Below are 22,525 nucleotides of genomic sequence, written 5' to 3'. Positions count from 1 at the left end.
CCTAAAGATAATGGTCACTAAGGTTACCAACAGCAACAAATATACCTGGGGGAACAGTCTACGACCCGATAGCACGCAAGGGCAGAGTAACAAGCTCAATCCCCTTGCCAGCTCCTTGAAAATAATCCAAGGTTTACCGACAAGTGACCCCAGGCTCCTCGACAATAATCCGAGGTTTACCGTTTGTAATACATGCGTATCTAGCGTCTTTCCCAATGAAGGAGGATTGATCCCCTCACTGGTTCGGACACGGTCTCGTGCTTCTCCTTTAAGAGGAGCTTTCCCAGAGTACAAATGAAACAGTTGGATTTATCCTACCACAAGATAAGCTACTTGTTTGGTTTTTTTGTCTTGGAGAGTTAATTACTCTCCTACTCCAAGACACTAGCCTGATCTATATTGGTGTTTCAAAGCTCTAGTAAATAAAAAGTTACTAAGTTGATTTTACTTTTAAGCGTTAATTTTTATGGCTTTTCTTTAAGACAAAAGGTAGCGGAGATGGAACTGATGGTGTGTAGACTTGACTCAAACCACTACAAAGATGCACTTAGGATGATTTATACTAATTTTATTTTTCAATGAATTCCTTAGCTAAGAGAGTTGGAGAATGCAAAATTTTTATAAAGACAACTTTCTTGGCAATGAAAATCAAAGAAACAATCTCTTTATCTTTTCCAAAACATGCAACTCATGACCACTAATTATTTTGCGAAAATGCCCTTTTCATTCAAAGACTCTGTTAGCGTTTGAAATTTCACCCTAGGCTGAAAAGGCAAATCTCAAAAGCTACATCAAACCATTTCACCTCGTAGCTAGCCCTACGGGGTATGAGAAGGCTCTCTCTGGTCTATCTCGGTAAAATCTTCAATGGAGTGAGATGACCAATCAAAGGTAACACTGGTATTAGGCTAGTAAACTGATTAGAATGATTGATTTGGGGTTTTTAATTAAATAACGGGGTTTTTCTGGGCTGCATGGGAAAAATCACAGCTTCAAACAGAGAAATATAATGAACAACACAGGTTGACGACTGAGGCAAGGTAGGCAAGGAATTTAGCATCAAATTTAGATTTTAAATGGGTTGGCAAGACTGGTGAGGAGCTAAGGAGGGCAAACAATAACTTTGAATCCTCCTTAAACAGAAGAAAACATTGAATTGAACAAACTTAAAAGTGGAGCATGGCAGGCATGAATTCTCACTTTAACACTTCATTTGTTCAGCTAGAAATGATCGTGAAATGAAATGAAACATAACAGTTTACATGTGAGACAAAGGGAAAACTTATGCTAAATTAACATACCACATGAATCTCAGAAGTAGAGCTGTGAATTTTCATTAAAAATCCCTGCAAAAAACTGTACATTGAAAGCTCTGTTCCAGCACTCAGCACTCAGAAAATCTCCCCTCTCCCTACGCTCTTTTTTTTTCTCTTTTACAAATGAATTTTTAATACATTAAATAAAACTGCTGCCCAAAATAGGGGCGCTATTTTAACTAACTACACAAAAATTGGAAAGAACGTTTTCTTTTTAATATATGAAACAAAAAACCACTGGGGGAAAACAAATCGACCCCAAGACCAGGAATTTGTTTTTATCATTATTAAACAGAAAACAATCAGCTCTTCTGAAAATAAAAATGCGCTCCTTCTTCTACTCGAAACTGATGAAGCGGTGGCATTACAGGTGTCAATTGCCATTGCTGAAGACAAATATAGACGATCGAATCTTGTTCCCTGCCCCTTTGCAACTGTAGTCAAAAAATAGATCATCGGTTCCTGTTTTTCTGCTATGACATGTGTCTCTAAACAACTCAATTTCGGATGTGAATTACAAGTTTCATGGCCTTGGTGTATTTAGCTCCCGCGATTCAATATGTTAGAGGTGTTATCTCGTTTTCCTTGTTAATGGGTGGCTAAGTGGAGTCCAATGAAGCTTTGAAGGATCAATAGACCACTTTGTTTTTTGAAGTGCTCTTCATATGTTCCTCAATCACCGTCGCTGAAATAGAGATAACGTATTGTCCCTTGTAGTACCCAATCAAGTTCAGCGACTGCAAAGTGTTGATAATGTCATCACTGCGAATGGCAGTCATGGAACTTAAATCATTAATAGACAAATTTCCTCCATGGTCGCGGAGGACTTCCAGGGGAACTCTGCTCCAATAACTTCTAAAGCTAACCAAGTGTTATGAGAAATCGCCCATAGCCTTTTCGCTGCAATGGTGGAAGAGTCAAAATACATGCCAAATTGTAAGACTCTACGGAATATTTTTCCTTGGAAAAGTATCCAACTATTTGATGTCCATAATTATCCAGCTCTGTTAATATGTAAAACAGGAAAGAGTCTACATCATAGTAAAGCGTCTTGTGGTCAAGGAAAAGTTTTGCAGGAAAGCATAGATTCTGACCATACAATTTACTCTTTTGACCATCCATTTCAAACACTGAAAGGGTTTGCAGGCTCCCTCCCTTTTCAGATAGTTTACTCTGTCCGCTGGTTGACTCACCATTCTGTTTATTATCAGATGGAACTGAAGATTGCTCAGCAACAACAGTCCTGTATATCTCATTACCTGGTGGGTGTCTATAGCAATATTTCATCATGTGGCGCTTATATGTTATTCTCTTCTTCATATATCTCAAGCAAAATTCACAAATATATAGCTTGTCTACATTTGAATATTCTTCAGGATATGGCGAATAATACTGTATCAATCTCGTATTTCCCAAGCTCCACAACCTGGAATGTTCTTGACTTTAGTTTTTCCTTCATGCTCCTTTTCAAGATTTTGGTCAATGGGTGAGAGTTCCTCTAGACCCTTTTGCACATTGTGTATCTCATCATAGCGCCTCTGTAGATTGCGAGTCAACTTACGATCTGATGTACCTGGAGCATCCAACTTAGGGTCCCCTAAGCAACTATAGTTGGCGTGGCTGGAGCAATCAATGAAGCAGGATTTTCCCCAATTTCAGACTGGAACCCACAACCTATTTCTGTTTTTGGATCCTCAAATCTTGTAAAAGAGACCCACTCATCAAGTCTTTTATTCTGATCATTGTAATGAACATAGTATTCAATTCCATATTTACTTTCTCGTTGATCCATAATCTCCGCCAAATATAGCAGCCAATGTCATATGTCATTTTTGTGCCACGGACTTCTCCTAAAGACATCATCCTTCTATAGATGCACCGGAACATTCATGTTGTGGTTCGGCGTCGTTATTGTTGGTTCACTTCTACCGCTTCCTCCTCACAATCTGCCTTGTACCCTGTATGATGCGTAAAGCAAGACACAAATTCTTCTCAACATCAACTCGTACTTCCAGAGATTCAGATGCAACAAGCATCATCAGGTTCGTCTTTTTATCACAGCGTCTACAATAATATTCCACATCTAAACCAATGCTTTGCTCCATGCCTGCCATCATTTACAATTGGGTGAACTCGGGTAGCATATGAAAGAAAATTATGGGTCTCATCCATAATGGATTCCGCTGGCAATTAAGGTGTCAGAAAGAGAACAATGACGAGGGGTAACCATAAAGTACATAGGGACGTCTAAGGGAGAGAGGAGAGCTGTGAAATAAGTGAAATCATAAATGTCACAATCAAATATGCCACCTGGAGAAGCCTTCTCACAATCTTTGCACTACTGAATTGCTGCATAATCCAGTCTACTGATCACTTGAATTTGCAATCCCCATCATATTCAACAAATTACGATCTTCTTTGAATCGCTCCAGCACTGTGCCTTTCACAGCATTTAGAGTTTCCTGATCATTTCCTTTAACAACTACTCCCCAGCATTCTATGACTTCAGGGAAAATGGTTGTCGTTTTGGTCAAGCGGGGACCTTTATATGTAACAGACTCAAATGAATGACCCCAGTCAAACGATTCCGACAAAAAGAGTCTGAAATGGTTTACTTGCTCACCAAAACCAAGACCATTAGGAACACTCGCTGACATGAAATTCATAGCACACCACTGCATATTGCCATTAGCCCCTGTAGGTCGATATAAGGCTGCCTTTGGAGATAGACTGAAAGAAAGGACTTCATGTCACCATAGAGGTTGTTGTATCTTTCCCATGGCTGAGAAGCATAACCTCCATAGATGTACCCTTCTTTGTCTTTGACCAGCAATATACTTGGTCCACGTCCAACTGCTAAATTTCCCATGAAAGTGTTGAAGCTGAGTCCGTGAACAGAGTTGTGATATAAAAGAGCCCACACCTGTGCTTCCTCTTGTTGAAGGGCCCCAGCTATATGCCGTGCATATTCTTTCCTCATAATGAGCAAACTAGGATTCATGTTCTCGTCAATCTGATCAAACTTGTCAATGTACACATCCTGCAAAGTGCGCGTGCTGCAAAACTCATCTGTCTGGATGGTCGCTTGAGTTGGCTCATACTGAGTCAAAACAGGCATCTTCAAATGGAAACCAGGTTCAGTAATTCTCTTCAATAGAGCACCGCCTATCCAGTAAGCACCAACATGTCCTTCTAGAACTTGGTGCAGAATACCAAAACAAGAACTGACAGTTTGAGGGCATTATCCGTTATCAAAGTAAAACCAATCACCTCGGATCATATTCCTCTGATAAATGAACAGCAGGGCATTCCCAGTGCTAATACAATCATTTAATTCAATAGCTGTGGCAATGTAATTTGTTTGGGATTTCCAGTGAGACTTTCTCCAAATAGCTTTTTGCCTCTGATTGCTTATGATATTCTGAATTGTGCTTGTGCAGGGATAGGAGCTTTGAAGTCGCTGCTGCCTTTTGAAGAGCTAGAGAATAAATTACATAAATTTAAACAACACATTAATGATTTCTTCTTCAAAACAGGGTTTTGAAGAAGAATCAATCTCTGACATGAGACGGAGTCTAACAGACTCAAATGCCACTAAGCAAACTTTTCTTTCAAAAGAGATTTTTGGATTTTTTCCTATTTAACAAAGCATTTAAAAATAAAAAAGCAAACCTTTACAAATCTATCAAATCAAAGCTACTTAAAATCAAATCAAAAGAAATTCACCTAATAAGCAAATCTAATGAGGCCAAAACTTACAAAGTATGATCCCAGGATGTTTTACTCAGTCGTGATCTAACTAAGGACTAGTCAATGCAGAATCAAAAACTAGTCAAAAACAAACATAAAATCTTTTGTTCTTTTTGTAAAATGAAATTCACAGTTCAATCAACAAACTCTTCCGAGATTCGGCAAAGAGACAAAACAAAGGTAGATGTCTCACAAGGGTAGATTCTATGATAGGTCCGACTCCTAAGAAGACTGCAAATACCAGGGAGATCCAAGGTTTTACGACTTCTAAAGCCAAAATCACTACAGGACCAATGTAAAAATCAAACCCTAAGGCAAAATCTCTATGAATTCCACTAAAACACTTGACACTGACGAAACAAGTTCAGATGAAGATCTCTGGTAGGTAACCGGTGGATCTGGGTGGAAAAAACAAATTAAAAGCAAAATCTAAGAGGCAAAAAGGAGAAAATTGAAATTTTCTCAATTTTGACAAGGTACGCAGGCGACCTGTTTATACAGGTGCAGGTATGCTCTGTGCACACAGTCGCAGTGCGTACAAGTACGCACTGTGCTGAACTCAGAGTCTGTGTACTTCTAACAAAACTAAGAAAAACTAAAAACTAATTTAACCCTAAGCTAGCCCACCCAAACACACAGTCAGACAACCAAAAACCAGAAAGAAAAAGACTTTTCTCATATCAAAGTTTCAGACAAAGGAAAAATCATTCACATCAATGGAGTTCCCCAGTGGAGTTGCCATTTTGTCATGCAGAAAGAGTCAATTTTACGGACAAAACCAACCTCCCTAGAAGCTTAAGGCTTTCTAGTGACAAACAAGACAATTAAGAACAATCCTTCTCTAAATATGCATTTACCATATAAGAAACCAAGTGTTTAGATCCTACCTGTAGTCCAACGCTGTTGTAGTAGTCCAGCCTCGTCGATCCGGATGAGCTCCTCCTTCTCTTCGAAACCTGCGTTCACTAACAATCAAACGATTAAATAGCACCTGAATATCTCATAAAATAAAACATATTTAACATACAGACCAAGGAGTATATGAAACAACTCATAAATAAAAAATTGTTGAGAAGAATGGACTTATTTGTATTAATAGGAAACAAAAGAAACCATTACAACCTGAGCCTTGGTGTTGTGCAAGTTCCTCCCAGGGTCCAGCAAGAGTTTTCCTTTACTTTGATCAGCTCACCCACTTCCAAATGAAACAAGAAGGATGACAATCTCTCCTCACAAGCTTCTACAAGGAAGTCCTAATCTCAGCAGCATCTACCCTTAGGAATTTTCAGCTTTCAACCTCCCCTCCCTCTGGCCCAATGCATGTATTTATAGTGCTGTAGAGGAAGTTAATCAGGTCCACCATCAATGGGATAAGCCCCTCTTTGGGTGGGTTAGCTCCCCTCTTGATGGGATAAGTTCCTCTTCCATAGGGATACATGAACCATCTGGAGGCGCTCCATACACGTCAAACAAGCTTCTAGAATGCTCTAGAAATGACCACAAGTAACCTTTTTGGAGTGAAACTTGCGCCTTTTGACCTTTACAGGAGTACGCACCCATTGCTTTACAGAAAGAGCGTACAAGTACGCAGGTATTGTGAACTTGGGTTGCGTACATGCAGGTAAGGCTGAGAGAAACTGCGTACCCAGAGATAATTGACTTTAAATGACTTTTCTCTCTTTCTTGGAGTTTGAAATGGAAAGCAGAGGCATGAGACTTGCCAAGGAGGATAGTATGACAGTTGATAGAGCCATACTAACTGCAAATAGTCATGGTGACATTTTTTAATGTAACACTAAGGATTTTCGAGATTATGTTAGGGTTTTCAAAAACAGCTGGAGGGTTGGGATCTGGATTTGACCTTGTATATCGTGGATTTTTCTTGGGAGCCAGCTTCCGAATTGTTTTTTAGGTATTTTTCCTGGGAATGTTTTTGTAATCAACAAGGGACTAATTTAAAATTTGGGACAGCTTATTTGTAACTTAAAACTAGCATGAAGATTGACTGAAGCAGCATTTATTTACTCATGTTAATGCAAAGCAAAAAACAGTTTCAAAGGCTTCCTGGCTGACATTCAGGCTTCATCTGTAGTTTTAAGAGATAAACAGCAATTGGAAAGTTTGATTTATGGTCTCAGCGAAGCTTTCTTACCTTCTTCGTGAAACTATCTGAGTAAGTTCCCCAGCGGAGTCGCCATTATGTTATCACTCAGGTTGTCCTTAAGCTCCGGAAAAGGATACGGCCGAGGTAACCACAGACCAACTTTGGACTGCAGGTTCTAGCCAACTTGCAATCAGAGAGCGCTCTGTCTTTTAGATTTAGCTTTGTTGAAAAGGATTTTAGGCTAGGTTTTGAGTTCAGAGGGTTTTTGTTTTGTTTTTGGTGGGAAAATTGATGTTTTCAGACAGAGAGGCAAGGCATAGTCTGGAAGTTTCAAACCATTGTGTGTGGAGTCGAGGAGGAGAAATGTTGGTGCATTTCTTGGGTCACAAGAGAGGGAAAATGGAGCAAGATAGTTGCGCATGAAACAGTATTTCAGGTTCAAATGATGGAAAGAATGCTAAGTAATGAGAGGCAGTTAAGAATCTCTCAATCAACTTAACAAATGGGGGTAACAGAGCTCTACCTAGGGGCAGTAAAGAATCCCTAGATAATTGGCAAACACAGGTGAATCGGGGTAAATATGAGCCCGGGGGAATTCACATTCATAACCAATTCATTCAGAGGAAAACATAAAGAAACAGCAGAAATTGAGCATAGAGTGTACTTAAACAAATTCTAAGCTATTCTTTCTTTCTGCTATTTAGATAGTGGTAAACAATAAACAGAGGTAAGATGCACTTATTGCTTCAGACTGAAGCACAAGAATTCCATCTTCATATCTCCAAAAGCATTCATTTGCAACAGACAGTTTGCTCTCCAAGCTTTCAGCAATCTTTGATTATAGAAAAAACCCAGGTATACAATGCGAGTCTCTTGTGAAAATTCTCAATTTTCCAACCCTTAAAACAGTGCAGAGGGTGGTATATATAGGAAAAACTCTTCTACAAGTGCTTTTATTACATCTTGACCTAAAGAGGTCATAAAGAATGATTAATTGACCTAACTGTATCTGAAATAAATGCATGAAGATAACTCGAGTTGCGCTAAGGGCGGCCATATCAAAACTGAATAAATTGTGTTGTCCTCGGTGGCTTGGTGCAGTTCTTCTTGCAATAATTGTGCATGGGTTTCTGGTCCTTTGCTATGCGGTGGCTTTGAATGCCTTAATTGTGATTTGAGGGCAAGGATGGGCTTACACCTCCTGACTTGACTTTTCTGAGGGACTCATTAATGTACAGGTGCTTCGAGCCCCTAAAAAAACTTCGGTTGATACTCTTTGGCTCTTTTTCTTTCTCTAATACTCTCTAACAAATGACTTGGGTCACTTTTCTCCTTTGCTGTGGGTCTAATCACAAATTAATTGCCGATGTTTGGCCTCTGTTTCCTCTAGAACTGTCTTCTTCTCCTTCCGGCGAGCTTCGCGAAGAAAAATGGGTTATTCGGCGCCTTTCAGGCTTCCTGGGGGCTGCAAAATGAAAAGATTCCCCATTCTGGCCTAATTTATCAAGCGATGAGCGATTTGGCGCAAATCGCTCATCAAAAACTGCCTCAGAAACTGATTCCGGGGCTCCAGAGTGCGATTTTTGCCTTCACGCCAAAAAAGTGATGATGACGTCGGCATTGGGACCTCGTACGGCGGGTGACGTCAGCGATGAAGTCAGCATGATGACGTGGCGGGATGACGTCAACATGATGACATCATCACGTACGGAGGTGACGTGGCAGTACGGCGGCTCTGAAGATGTGGCAGGACATGTGGCAGGTGACTCGGCGGTACAGTGGCAGGAGGGCCACGCAGGCGGATGACGTGTCATGGTGACTGGGCAGGGGGGTGACGCAGGCAGGTGATGTCACCAGGCAGGCGGCGGTTTCTGGTTTTGGGGCGCACCACCTTTGGGCATGAGCGGTTTTGTCAGAGGGGGCTCTGCCACAACCCAGGAGGTGACGCGTGGCGGGAGTACGGCGGCAATACCGCCCATCTCCCGGACACTAACCTTCGGGCGGTTCGGAGATGGGACGGCCCGCCAACCGTCGATCTGGGCGTAGGGCGATCGGACGGTTGGCGGCGATGGTGAGGCGGAGGGGGTATACGGGCGGGGAATATGCGCAGAATATTCCAAATTTAATAACATGCGCAGGTGGTTTAAACTTAGGAAAAGTGGGTTATGGGTTTTAAAATGGGCGGGTTACGATATTTATAGTTAGGGCGTAGGGAAAAGGGGTAGAACATGGGTTTTTTGCGTGCGGGTTTAACAATTTATGCCCGAAACTTAGGATAAGGGGGCAAAAAGTGGGTTTTTGAGGGTTTTAGGGCTAGGGAAGAGGCTGTTAGCATGACCAGGTGTCATCTAACCCTTGTTATGACTTGGATGGGCTAAAAACAGCCCCGGATGGACCATTTTTTCCCGGACTTATAAAAAATATGGCTATATTGCTAGGGAGGGGATATTTACATAGGGGAGTTTTATATACATTCTTTTAGTAGGGGAAAGGGGAAGACTGTAGTAGAATTAGTGGTTAATATGGTGATGATAAACAGGCGCTAAGGTCAGAGACCTTAGGCTAATTTTGGGGAAAATAATTTGAAAAGAAATAAAATCCTTGAGTGAAGCAGATCTTCACCAAGGCAACTAATATGAATGATGATGAAACTAAGAGGAATCAAGCAGATCTTTACCTCTTTGGGAAGTTAGTAAGTGACTTAGGGAATTAGAAGAAGGAGGAGTTACTGATGTCCACCTTTGAGCTTCTTTTAATGATAACTGTCTGCACTATGATCCGGAAAAATATACACTTAGTGGCACAAAATTGATCATAAGTCATTTTTCTGCAACCTCTCAACTACCTACCCAGCCTACTCACCTAACATTTTTTTCTTCTTTTTTTGGTTTGGGTGCACTTAGACTTGCAGACCCAGATTTACAATTTTTCTTTTGAATGTTTCCTATCTAGCTCTACACTTATTTCTGCTAGGGCCCAGATTAAACAGTTGGGTCCCTTTGATTCTCTACCTATCTACAAATCTGCCAAGATTAAACTGTTTGGTCAGATGCATTCTCTATATTCTAAAACAGGAAATTGAAACCTAGGGAGACCAAGATTCGACTGTTTGGACCTCCCTTTAAAACTCTTCAAAACTGGGACAACTCATAAAAATTGGAAAACAGCAGTGCATTTAGACTAGCACCCTCCATGTCAGCTTGTGGAAATATGGAACACTGCAACATGCAAAGTATGACATATTTGGCATGTAAAAATGTCAATCATGAAAAATGAAACCCTGTTGCAACAGGAGGCTAACAGCGCCCACAAATTGCAGAGTCTTTACATCAGAATTACAAAATTGACCAAAATCTGGGCTCTAAGCCCCAAAACTTCCCTTGGGGGATCCTGCGCCCAACATTCCTAAAGGCCTAGGAATCCCTTGACAGGTTTTCCTGGATACATGGTCAAGCTCGAGGGAGGAGTCTCAGTTTACAGCCTAATGATCTGGGTTTGGATTGTGATAAATACTGAGAGACTAGTCTCGGTTTAGGGCCTAATGATTTGGGATTGGATTGCGGTAAATATTGAGAGACAAGGAGACAAAAAATTCCTCAACGATAGTGATGGATTCCAGATGGCATTCCAAGTTCAGTTCAACTGTATCAGAGCATTGGTTTTGGTGTGATCATGGTTTGGGGAGGGTGGAGGTGGTTTAACCTATGGATTCCATTGGTTTTTTTTTGGATTGGTTTATCCATGAGATCCCACATTCATGCGTAGAATATGGCACAAGGATGGCTAGCTGAAAGAAAGATTTGGTTCAACCATGTCTACAATCGGGTGTGTTACAGAATATTTTATCACACCTCCCGCACTTCCCTATGACATACTCCAAAGTGCATGAAACATGACCATCATGCAGTGTACTCATCCATATATGCATCTCAGATACTCCCTAAAACACTGATGGAAAATTTCCTTAAGCTTCCCCTGAAGAAAAGGGCTCTAAAACCCTAATTTGAGGATCATCGCTCCCCTAACATTGGGAACCCATTTTGATCGCTAGTTGCACTATACTAGCCTCGCGATTCTAGTGCTCTTTTGGCTTGGATACCCATGATGATCCCTAAAAGGAAATTTTTCCCAAAGGGGACAAGAATCTTTTTGATCTAGAGGCTCCCAGAACAACGAGCTGGAAGTTGTTGGATGTGGTTGAGGTTGAGTTCTCTCAACTTTTCCCTTTGGTCTTATCCCTATGAGCTACCTCCTTGAGATGAGGGCCTTATCCTATATTTGGAGAGATCCTAACTCCCTTTCCTTGCCTACATATTCATCCTCTCCCATTCCCAAATGGTTGTTCTTTGGATATTTGCACCCTTATGCTGAGATTATGCCTACATGCTACTCATTTGGCTTGGAGAAGGAGTTCTTGGAGAGCTTGAGATTGGACTTGGACATTCACTCAAGGAGAGCTTATTGACATCAAGGCTTGGTTGCATGCTTCCTCCTTTATTCTATTAATATCTACAACTGTTGGTTCACTTTCCATAAATGTTTTTATTGATGCATCATTTATCTTAATGCTCCTTGATCTATTAAGTAAGTTACTTTTGGTTATGTTATTTGTATTGTATGCTTTGTTGTCTCTTGATCTCTTGTGCAGACATTCAAACTCTGTGAGCAGTAGGACCAAGCCTGTGGCACAAACGATTTGAGGTCTTCAATAAAGGAGGATGTTATAGCATCAGAATGAGGTAGGCCATGTTCCTCTTCTCCTATTTCGATTGTAACTTAGGAAAGTGGCTATTAGATTGTCACGTAGGTATTTAGTCCCACTCATTGGGCTAGAGGGATCATCTTTGTACGCAGAGAGGATTTTCCTAGACAACAGCGTGGTACGTGAAAGTCTCAAACCTAGCCATATTTTCTTATGATTAATGAAAGCTAAGTTCTCTTGATTTTGTATTTGTTTATATGTGGATTTAATGGTTGTTATATCTCTGTTATTTCTATGGCTTTATGTTGGTTATAGGCATGGTTATTTGACTTGTTCATGTCATGTTTATTTCATGTATTTACTTGTAATTTTTAAAAGGATGGATGCAAGACCTAATTGATGTTATAACAATTCAATGGAGAAGGTGGTGATCCTTCTCATCATGTTTCATAAGAGTTTTCAGTGATTCATGCTCTGTCTTGTATCCTAGACCTGTAGGTTGCATTGATGCCAACTGTTTGACAGAATGTCAGTCTTGGTTGGGGATGGTAAAGATTAGTCCTGAGGTTGATTTTTGGTTTATTAGTTTTGTCGTAATGTCTTTGATGGATTCTGAAAGTTACAACAATTTTTGGGTAGTGGCCGAAATTCTGGGCTAGAAAAATGCCTTGAATTATGTGGGCATTGGCATAGTTATGTTGGGAAAAGTCCCTAGACAATGGAATACAATCCTATGAGAGTGTCCATAGGTCCCTGGAAGTTGGCATGCCTATAGCATGAGAATGTCCAGAGCTCAAGAGGTCTAAAAGATTAGTGGGACCAAGGGGCCAAATGTCTAAGTGGTTGAGATGTCTCCTGAGGTTTTTCTTGTTGATGTGTGAGGTGTGGTTGATGTGTTTCATCAATTCCATTTCCTTAAGGTCACCAAGGGGGTTGAATCCCTTCATGGTGGCCTTGCTTGTCACATGTTTACCCCAGTTGGCCAGTTACTTGGGTAGATGTGGGAAGAGGGTGGTTAGATATTGGTATCAGAGTGTGGTTGTGCTCTCCTTGGGTAAATTTGGTTTTCATGCATTCATGTCAGTTGCACATGTGCCAGTCGTCCTTGAATGCTTGTTGCATATGCATGGTGTTGATCATAGTTATAGTGATGTCACCATGGGAATGAGGGTGTCGTTATGTGAAGTGTGTTGTCATGAGTGTATGATTGGTTACATGTTTTTCATGCTTACGTATTGTCAGTGTACATTGGTATGGTTATGTTTTCATGCATGAGGTCATGGTATGTGTAGTTGATATGTTCATGCATTAATGACTAGACTCTAGCAAGACTGATGGTTACATGGTTATGTATTTATGTATCATATCTCTATATGCTATTATGATTATGTTATACATGTATCGAATTGATTTGATGATCTTTCAGATGAGATATCCTCCCCGAACTATGCTAAGGTACGTTGGTTTATTGTGATTTTTTTAGCTGGCATAGTATGCCTTATAGGTAAGAGATCAAAATGGCTAGAAATATGGTAGACTACAAAGAGTCCCCCTATGAATCAGATGAGCAGCGTGGTGTTGGGAACTCCTGCAATTTAGCAGACACATTGAGAAGCTTGAAGGAATAAATAACGAGTTGTAAGGAGGACAACGATAAAATCATGCAGGCACAAGAAAAACAAGCAAAGGTGAATGCAATCCTACTTCATAGTTTGTCAGAATTGCAGCGACAGGGGCCACTTCGGATCAACCATAAGTAGGAGGACAAGACAAATGGAGCATATTGTAGCAGGTCTTATGGTGGTCATAGGTCAGACAGAGATGACACGATCAAAGATGGTAGGTTTTTGGAAACTTTGGATAGGAGAGGTGATAGACACAAGTATTATTCTAGTTTTGGTTCTGACATGCATCATGATTGTCATCGATATCATCCTGATAGGATGAGTGATAGGGGATACTTTCCAGATGAGTTTAAGAAAGAAAATACACCTACCTTTGATGGAGAGATGAATAAATCATAGGATGTAGAGGCATGGTTTCTTGGTATGAGGAAGTTCTTTAGATTGCATGATTATTCAGAAAACATGAAAGCAAAGATAGCCACTTTCAGTCTCAAAGGTAAAGCAGATATTTGGTGGGAAGATGTGAAGAATGTTAAAGGTATACATGAGGATGATTTGACTTGGCATGAGTTTGAAAGGCTCTTCAAGATAAAGTATATATCGGAGAGATACTTTGATGGTAGAGCTAAGGAGTTTTATGAGTTGTGGATGGGTTCTGTGACATATGATGAGTATAGTAGCAGGTTCTTGGAGTTGTTGAGATATGTCCCTTGCCTCAAGGAGGAGAAGGCCAAGGTTTAGAGATTCATCAATGGATTTCCATTAGCATACAGAGACTGGATTGAGTTCGATGAGCCTAGATCATTGGAGGAGGACATTCGAAAGCTAAAACATTGTTATGAGTAGTCGAAGCGCAAAGTTTAGCCTAAGTGTGACTTGGAAGGAAATGAGAAAGATGCCACAAAATCGAGAAAGACCTCAAGATGAAAGTGAGAAAGAAAATGTATTCCCTTACAAGAAGTTCAATACAACTAAGAAGGGACATGGAGAGTAGTAGAATGGAGGCGTTGGTAGAGAACCATTGCAATGTTGGATATGTGGTAAGGAACATTGTAAGAGGGATTTTCCACAATATCATAGTGGCGGTAGACCACAGATCTATAGTGCTCAGTAGGTGCACACAAATGGTGATTTTGGTCATATCATTCCTTAGATCTATGTAGTTGTTCACAATAGGCATAGATAATCAAGCATCAATCATTTAGATGGACGGTAAGCTTTATGATCAAGTTATTTCTATTTTGATTGATCTTGGATCTAACTATAGTTATATTAATCCTGACCTATTGGATAAATGTGGTTTGAGAAAATAAGTGAATGCATAATCTTGGTTGGTATAGTTGGCTACAGGTACAAAGAAGAGAGTTCACCATTCGGTAAGAGCTTATGCATTTGAGTTAAATTGTATGCCTACAGCAGCACATTTGAATGTATTTCCATTGGGATCATATAGTATGCTTTTGGGTATGGATTAGTTGTACCTTCACAAGACTAAAGTGGATTTCTTCGAAAAATCCATTAAGTGTGTGGATGATAGTGGGGAAAAGAGAATTTTGGAAGGAAAGAAGAATCCTACATCAGTGACGATGGTTACCACTATGCAGGCTAAGCGTAGTTGCAGAAAAGGTTGTGTGATGTTTGCATTGCATATATCCAGTTACAAGGGCAAATATGTTGAGGATGTAGAAATATTCAAGAGGTGCCATGTATTTCAGTTGTTCAAGGATGTATTTACTGAGGACATTTTAGAGTTTCCACCTCACAGGGAGGTATAATTTTCTATTGAGTTGGTGTCAAGGGTAGCTACAGCATCAAAAGCAGCTTACAGGATGAGCACACTTGAGTTGGTAGTGTTGAAATTGCAGTTAAAGGAGATGCTTGATAAGGGATAGATTAGAAAAAGTGTATCGCCTTGGCGTGCACCAGTGTTGTTCATAAAGAAGAAAGATGGTATTATCATATTTTGCATTGATTACAGGCAGCTGAACAATGTAATGATCAAGAACAAGTACCCATTTCCAAGTATTGATGATTTGTTTCATCAGTTGAAGGGAGCAGCAGCGTTCTCTAAGATCGACTTGAAATTGGGATACCATCGGGTACGCACCAAGGAAGAGGATATCTTCAAGACTATGTTCAAGACCAAGTATGGGAATTATAAATTTGTTGTAGTTACATTCGGTTTGACTAATGCTCCAGCTACATTTATGTCTTTGATGAATAGTGTGTTGTGTCCTTATTTGGACAAGTTTTTTATTGTATTCATTGATGAGATATTGGTATATTCTAAGAATGAGGAAGAATATGTTGAGAATTTAGCAGCAATGTTGAGATTTCTAAGAGAGCATCAGTTGTATGCTAAGCTCAAAAAGTGAAACTTCTTTCAAAAAAAGGTGCATTACTTGGGACATTTTGTTTCACAGGAAGGCATACTAGTAGATCCAGAAAAGATAAGGGAAATCATGGAGTGGGAAGCTCCTAAGAATGTGGATGAGATGAGATAATTTATGGGATTAGCGGGTTACTATAGGAGGTTCATCAGGAACTTCTCACACATTGCATATCTTATCACATCATTGCAAAGGAAAGGTAAGAAGTTCAAATGGAGAGAAAAATGTGCAGCTAGTTTTGAGCAACTCAAGCAATTGTTGACACGTGCACCAATACTAAAGATTACAAACCCAAACAAGGAGTTTGTAGTGTGTACATATACTTGCAAGAGAGGACTTGTTGGAGTTCTCATGCAAGAAGGGCAGCTAGTGTGTTATGAGTCACGAAAACTGAATGAGCATGAGTATAACTATCTGATGCATGATCTTGAGCTAGTAGCGATCATACATGCATTGAAGATGTGGATGCACTATCTTCTTGGCAAGAGATTTGTATTGATGAGCGATAACAGTGGCTTGAAATATTTTTTTGACCAGCCATATCTAAATGTCAACAAGCTAGATGGTTTTTGAACCCTTAGAGAGTTTGATTCGGAGATCAGATAATGAAAGGAAAGGAGAATCGGGTTGCAGATGCTCTTAGCAAGAAGGTACAGGTAAATCATATAGCAGTTATGAGCTCTTATGGGACAAAGTCACAAGATAGGATCTTGCAGGCAGGACAGTGGGATGATAGGTATATGGAGATCATGCATAGTTTACATCAGAGTACATGTATAAGTACATGTTTAGGTGATCAGGATGCGTACTATCGTCTCACGGCAGATGGTTTGGTGAGATTCAAGGATAGGATCTATGTGTTGAATTGCAGTGAATCTCAACAATGTTATCTTGAGGGAGTTTCATGTCAAGCCATACTCGGGTCTCCCAAGATATAAAAGACATTGATTGTGGTAAAGAAGTTCTACTATTGGTTGAATTTAAAGAAGGAAGTGGCAGAATTCATGGCTAGATGTTTAGATTGTCAACAGGTAAAGGCAGAATGTAAGCATCTAGGTGGTCTACTACAACCTATTGTGATTCCAGAATGGAAATGGGAGGTCATTTCCATGGATTTAATTATAGGTCTTCCAAGGACAGTGAGAAAACATGATTCTATTATGGTCGTGGTCAACAGGTTGAGCAAGGTAGCTCACTTTATTCTGGTGAAGACTACATATTCAACAGTGAGGTAGCTGATGATGCTCATCAATAAGTAAACTATATGGGTCACAATGCCACTCTCCATCTTATTAAATTGTCTTTTCTCACATTTATTTACAGATTTTGTTATATTTTTCTTAGTGAGAAGAGTAAAAGTGAGCTACTATGTCATATGGCCTAATGTGTGTTAAATGCAGGAAATTGGAGCAATTTTGAATTGACTTGAGTGTAGGGACTCATAGTAGGCAAGCAAGAGAGATTCTAGGAAGTGGTATCCCTCCTTGACTTCTCAAATTAGACGAAGATTCTCCCATTCTATCTCATCAACTCGGTGTCATTTCTAGCCAAGCAAGTCAAGTTCATTCGCAGCAAAGCTAGTGCCAGTCAAGGAAGAGTTATTCTCAAGTTAGGAAGCCAAGTATCTATATTTTCTAGGGAGTTGTTGATGGCTCCAATTTTTTATAAGTAAGCAAGCTAAGGGACTCATTAGGATTCGAAGTTTTGTTGCAGCCAAGAGTTCATTAAGTTGAAGCACATTTGACTGTTATTGTTGTTCACACTTCTTGATTGGTAATGAGAAATTATGTTTTGATACAACACTTATTTGACTCAAAGGGATGAAGATCTTGGGTTAGGGCCCAACCCTAGCAGCATAAGTTCCTCTCTTGTATCTGTATTCTTAGCTTAGAATGTTGGTTAATTGCTGAAGTTTATTCATGCTTTTAGCTTAGAAGGTTGAGTAATTTGTTGTTTATTCATGTTTCCATTAGCTTAAACAGTAGATTAGTGTTGCAGTCTAGTGAAGGAAAATACATCAAAAATATTGTGACAAGGACCCTTATCTCATCTCCCTCATGGGATCATGACTATAGGACCCCACACTCACAACCCAAAAACAGATTTTGTCTTTTGTTCATTGCAAATTTTAGGTTTAGTCTTAGTTAGATAGTTGTTTATGATTTCTTGGAAATATTTGTAGTTTTTATTATGCTTCTTAATATTGTTGTAGCTTAGAAGATAGTCCATTTCACAGATCTAGTCCTTAACAATAGTTAGATCAAATTTTCCAAATTCAACTCATCTTTTCCATTTTAACATGTAATGATTTGTAAATGAAAAGAGAAACAAGTTTTGTTGTAGATTTGTTTATCTAAAGGAAGGGACTCCTCCAACCAACTCCACCTAGGTCTTCTGCACCTTCTGTTGATGAATTCTAGCCCATATTCTGAACCTCTGATTTCTAGCCACCATGAGCAAGTTGTCTTAGGAAAATTCGGCCTTCTTGGAAGTGTTGGGCTTTGCCTTGGTTGATGTTCACCTTCCATAAACCTTTCCCAATGGTCATGCACCCTTCTAACCCTTCATCTCACCATTCTTGTCCTCCAAAACCTCTCATCGAACTTCCTGTAACAGTTTAGGACATCATATAGCAGTTTCCTATAGAAAACCTGTAGTAGCCTGTTTGAACCTGTTTTGACCTAAAATGATAGCCTAGCCTAAGTTAGGAGTAGTTTAACCCCTCAGCTTGGATCCCATGACCGGAAGTGCTACGTAGACCAGTCCTTTCCATCCTTTCCCTCCTGCAAGATTAGACAATCATTATTTTCTTTTATTTCTGAAGTTAGCAATCAAGACTTCATTTACTTAGCAAGTGTAAATTAGACAGCTAATGCATGAATGTTTGAATTAAGAAATGGTAGAATAATATTCTATTTTCAAGCAACCCTAGTAGTTATATGATCAAGTGTGAATGAGAATAGTTTCCTTTCTACAAGTGAGCATAACATTTGTGTGTCATTTCATAGCATTTACAAGTTGGCAACTTTCATTTTCTTAGTAAAAAGCATTCACTTTCCTTGCACTAGAACCAGATTTGCATTACACTGTCAATAGTTAGACCCCCTTTAGTTCAATAGAGGAGTGGTTTGGACCTCTAATGATCAAGTGACCCAAGTGAGAAGTGACATTAGTGGAATTATGCATCTATTGTGTATATAGCATTGTCACCTCCAAGTTTGTATGAAACCTATAAGGTTTACAAAGTAAAGTTGGTAGCCCTAGGAGTTGCAACAGTCTTGCTGCAATACTGAGGCGCGTCACTTTTTGGCACCATTGTCGGGGAGGTGTCTAGGTAGATGTAATTTCTACTTTTTCTCTCTATTTTGCATTTGCTAGATAAATGTTCCTCTTGCTTTCCTTTCTGTCTTGCATTTGGTTTTGACAAAACTCATAAAATAAAATAAAATATATATTTCTTTCATTCCTCGTAGGAGTAGAGATGATTAGGAAAATTCTTGCCAAATAACCCCACACCATCAAATAGTCAACCTTCCCTCTTCTTCGGTGACTATCATCTTCCCTCTCTGATTGCAGGAGAGTTAGAGGACCCTTTAGGAGAAAAACATGGAATCTTTGAAGATCCAATTGGGGAAGAAGAAGAAGAGACCATTCCAAACACTTACACCATGGCTGAAAATAGAAATGAGGCTAAAAATATAAATGAGGGTTATTTTCCCATTAGAGAGACTAATGGAGATACTAGGATGAAAAATATAATTCCCTTTGTCGTTCCTCACTTCCATGGTTTAACCTCAAAGGACCCTGATACCTTCTTGTTTGAGTTTGTTGTCATCTGCATAACTTATGATTATACCTCTGATGACCAAAAGTTGAAGTTGTTCCCATCCACCCTTAAGGATGCAACCTTGCGCTGGTTCATGGGATTGCCTAGGGATAGCATCACTACCTGGGCCCAAATGCAGCAATCCTTTAACAACAAGTATAGGGACTATTGTAGGTCCAAAGACACCAAAGAGGAAATCTTTAGAATGACCCTAGAACCTAATGAATCCTTGGAAGATTATGAGGAAAGGTTCCAACTCAGTTACAAAGGGCCAGATTCACCCTTGATCTTGAATCACTCAAGTTAGTCATTATTAGAGGAATTAGGGAGGACATAATGGAAACCCTAAACAGGTTGTCTGTTTAGGCAGGTACATTTATCATATGCCCTATAATGATATCAAGATAGTGTTCAAAAACCATTCTAAGGCTGCTAAAAACAAGGGTAGGGCTAGTCAAGCTTTGGCCAGTTCCTCTTCTTCCAACACATCTATCAAGGGTGAAATTAGAAACATGTTGGAGGACTTTAAAATTGAAATGCTTCACACCTTTGCTCTACAAATGGACACTATGCAGATCAAGAGGAAACAATAGGAAGCAGAGAGATCCTTAGCTATCTTTTGCCCTAAATGCACTAGGAGGCACCCTATAAATGAATGCCCATTAAATGTTATAGAGGTATGCTCGATCTATGAAGAAAACCATTCCACCAATAAGTGTCCTTATTTGGCTGGATTGAAATTTGTATACCAAGGGGCTGAAGATGGGGTTGAACAACTCTATTATATCAATCAAAGGAGGCCTTAAGGACCTAGGCCATACCAGCAGGGCATGTAGGATCCATCCTATTCCTATTACCATCTCAATCAGAACGCATGCCTGCCCCCTTGGTGTTCTCCTACTCACCCTTCATGGTCCACACCTTCTCCTTGGTCTTATGCGCCTCAGTATCCTCCCCTACCTGCCAATCAACCATTTCAGCCATATGTTTCCCCACATCTTCAGTGGAATACCCCATCACAAGGTTTGAAGCCTCAATTCAACCAACCTCATGCTTTACTACCTCCACCTCCATCTCAACTATAGCTCATTCATCCTACTCCACCCAAGCAGCCTTAGATGCATGCCCAACCAAATCTGAACCCAAGCAACAAGAAGGCACAACAGGTTTATAGTGGGGAGACATCTTACCCTGCATATGTTGTGGAGATTCAAGAAATTCACCTCAGGTCTGGAAGAGTGCTACCAGATAACCAACCTCCATCTCCACCTGAGGATCTTGAAGAGGAAAAGGAAGAGAGTGTTCCTAAATCCAATCCACCTCCTTTTCCTGAAATATTGATCCATCCTAATCAGGACACCCCGGAAGAGACTGAACTTTTGGGAGAATTGAAAAATTTGTGTGTTAAAATCCCACTCCTCCAAGACATTTAACAAGTGGGGCATGGATTTCATTGGGCCAATTGATCCACCATTAGGGAAGAAAAATTACATAATTGTATGAACTTATTATTTGACGAAATGGGCTGAGACCAAGGTTGTCGAGATAACAACAGAAGAGAAAGTGGTTGAGTTCTTAAGGGAGAACATATTCTATAAATTTGGGTACCATAAAGAATTATTCATTGATCATGGAGCTCAATTCACATCACATTTGATCAAACATTTATTAAGGCAGCATGGGATAAAGCACAGAAAATATATTGTTTATCATCCTCGGGCTAATGAACAAGTAGAGGTCACCAACAGAGAATTAGAAGGCGTCCTCACCAAGGTTATGGGAAGCAGCAGAAAAGATTAGGTTGATAGACTAGTGGAGGCCACTTGGGCCTATAATACAATCTGGAAGACAACCACTGGTTTCACCCCTTATGATTTGGTCTATGGAAAGAAGGCTCTGCTCTCCATTGAGTTTGAGTACAACACCTTGATAATGGAAGCACCATTGGATTTGGATGTTACAAAGGCACAACAGGAGAGGTTGCTCGAGTTGAATGGCCTAGATGAATTCGAGATGGAGGCACTCCTACACACTGAAGTTATCCAATTATAGAGGAAGGTTCGGCATGAAAAGAACATCAAGTACAAGGTTTTTCAAGAAGGGGATTGGGCTCTGCTATATGACTCTAGGTTCAATAACTTCAAAGGAAAATTGATGACAAGGTGGTTAGGCCCATACCTGATAGAGAAGTGCCATGATAATTGAGTTGTTAAAATTAGCACCATTCATGAGGAAGGTATTCCCTTGCTTGTCAATGGATACTAATTGAAGGCTTACAAAAGACCTATGTCCAGGGAAGAGTTCATCAACACCATTAGCAAGGAGGTAAATGAGATTGGAAGTGTCCTAGCTTCCAAGTCACAATATTCTTGAAAATTGTTTTTATTTGTGAAAAAATAAAAAAATAAAAATAATAAGAGGTTTGGATGAAAGCCTCCATGAGGCATCTGAAGCTAACTCTTGGGTTGAAAACCTCCTTGAGGCAGCCTAGGAGTGAAATAAAGAGAAAAATAAAAGATCCTTGGGTGAAAACCTCCCTTGAGGTGCCCAGGGAAGGCATTCAGGTTGAAAACCTCTCTTGAGGTAGCTTGTATGTCCCTCATAAAAAAAACAAAAAACAAAAACAAAAAAAAATAAAAGAATACTATGACAAGGAACTTTAACTTGTCCATTAATAAATTCTGTCATTTTACAGGTTTTTGAAGGCAATGGAAAATGCAGAGCTATAGGGACAGCATGCTCAAGTTTCATTCCATTTCTCCCTCCATCCACTCCATCTCATCCATGTCAACCATGTACCTACCACTCTCAT

General features: G+C 39.9%; 2 pseudogenes; both read right to left on the bottom strand.

Moving 5' to 3' along the window:
- Window positions 1-1,887: 1,887 nt before the first annotated feature.
- Window positions 1,888-3,430, bottom strand: LOC149212257 (putative MYST-like histone acetyltransferase 1 pseudogene; annotated as a pseudogene).
- A 249-nt stretch (window positions 3,431-3,679) lies between these two features.
- The window catches only part of LOC149212256 (uncharacterized), a 49,564-nt pseudogene continuing 30,718 nt past the window's right edge, over window positions 3,680-22,525 (bottom strand).

The sequence above is a fragment of the Pinus tabuliformis genome, chromosome 1_1, assembly GCF_031772625.1.
Source record: "Pinus tabuliformis cultivar Carrire ecotype Pingquan chromosome 1_1, CPIR1, whole genome shotgun sequence".
NCBI lineage: Eukaryota > Viridiplantae > Streptophyta > Pinopsida > Pinales > Pinaceae > Pinus > Pinus tabuliformis.
Note: the sequence above shows the minus strand (reverse complement) of the source record. Positions and strands in the feature narration are given on the sequence as shown.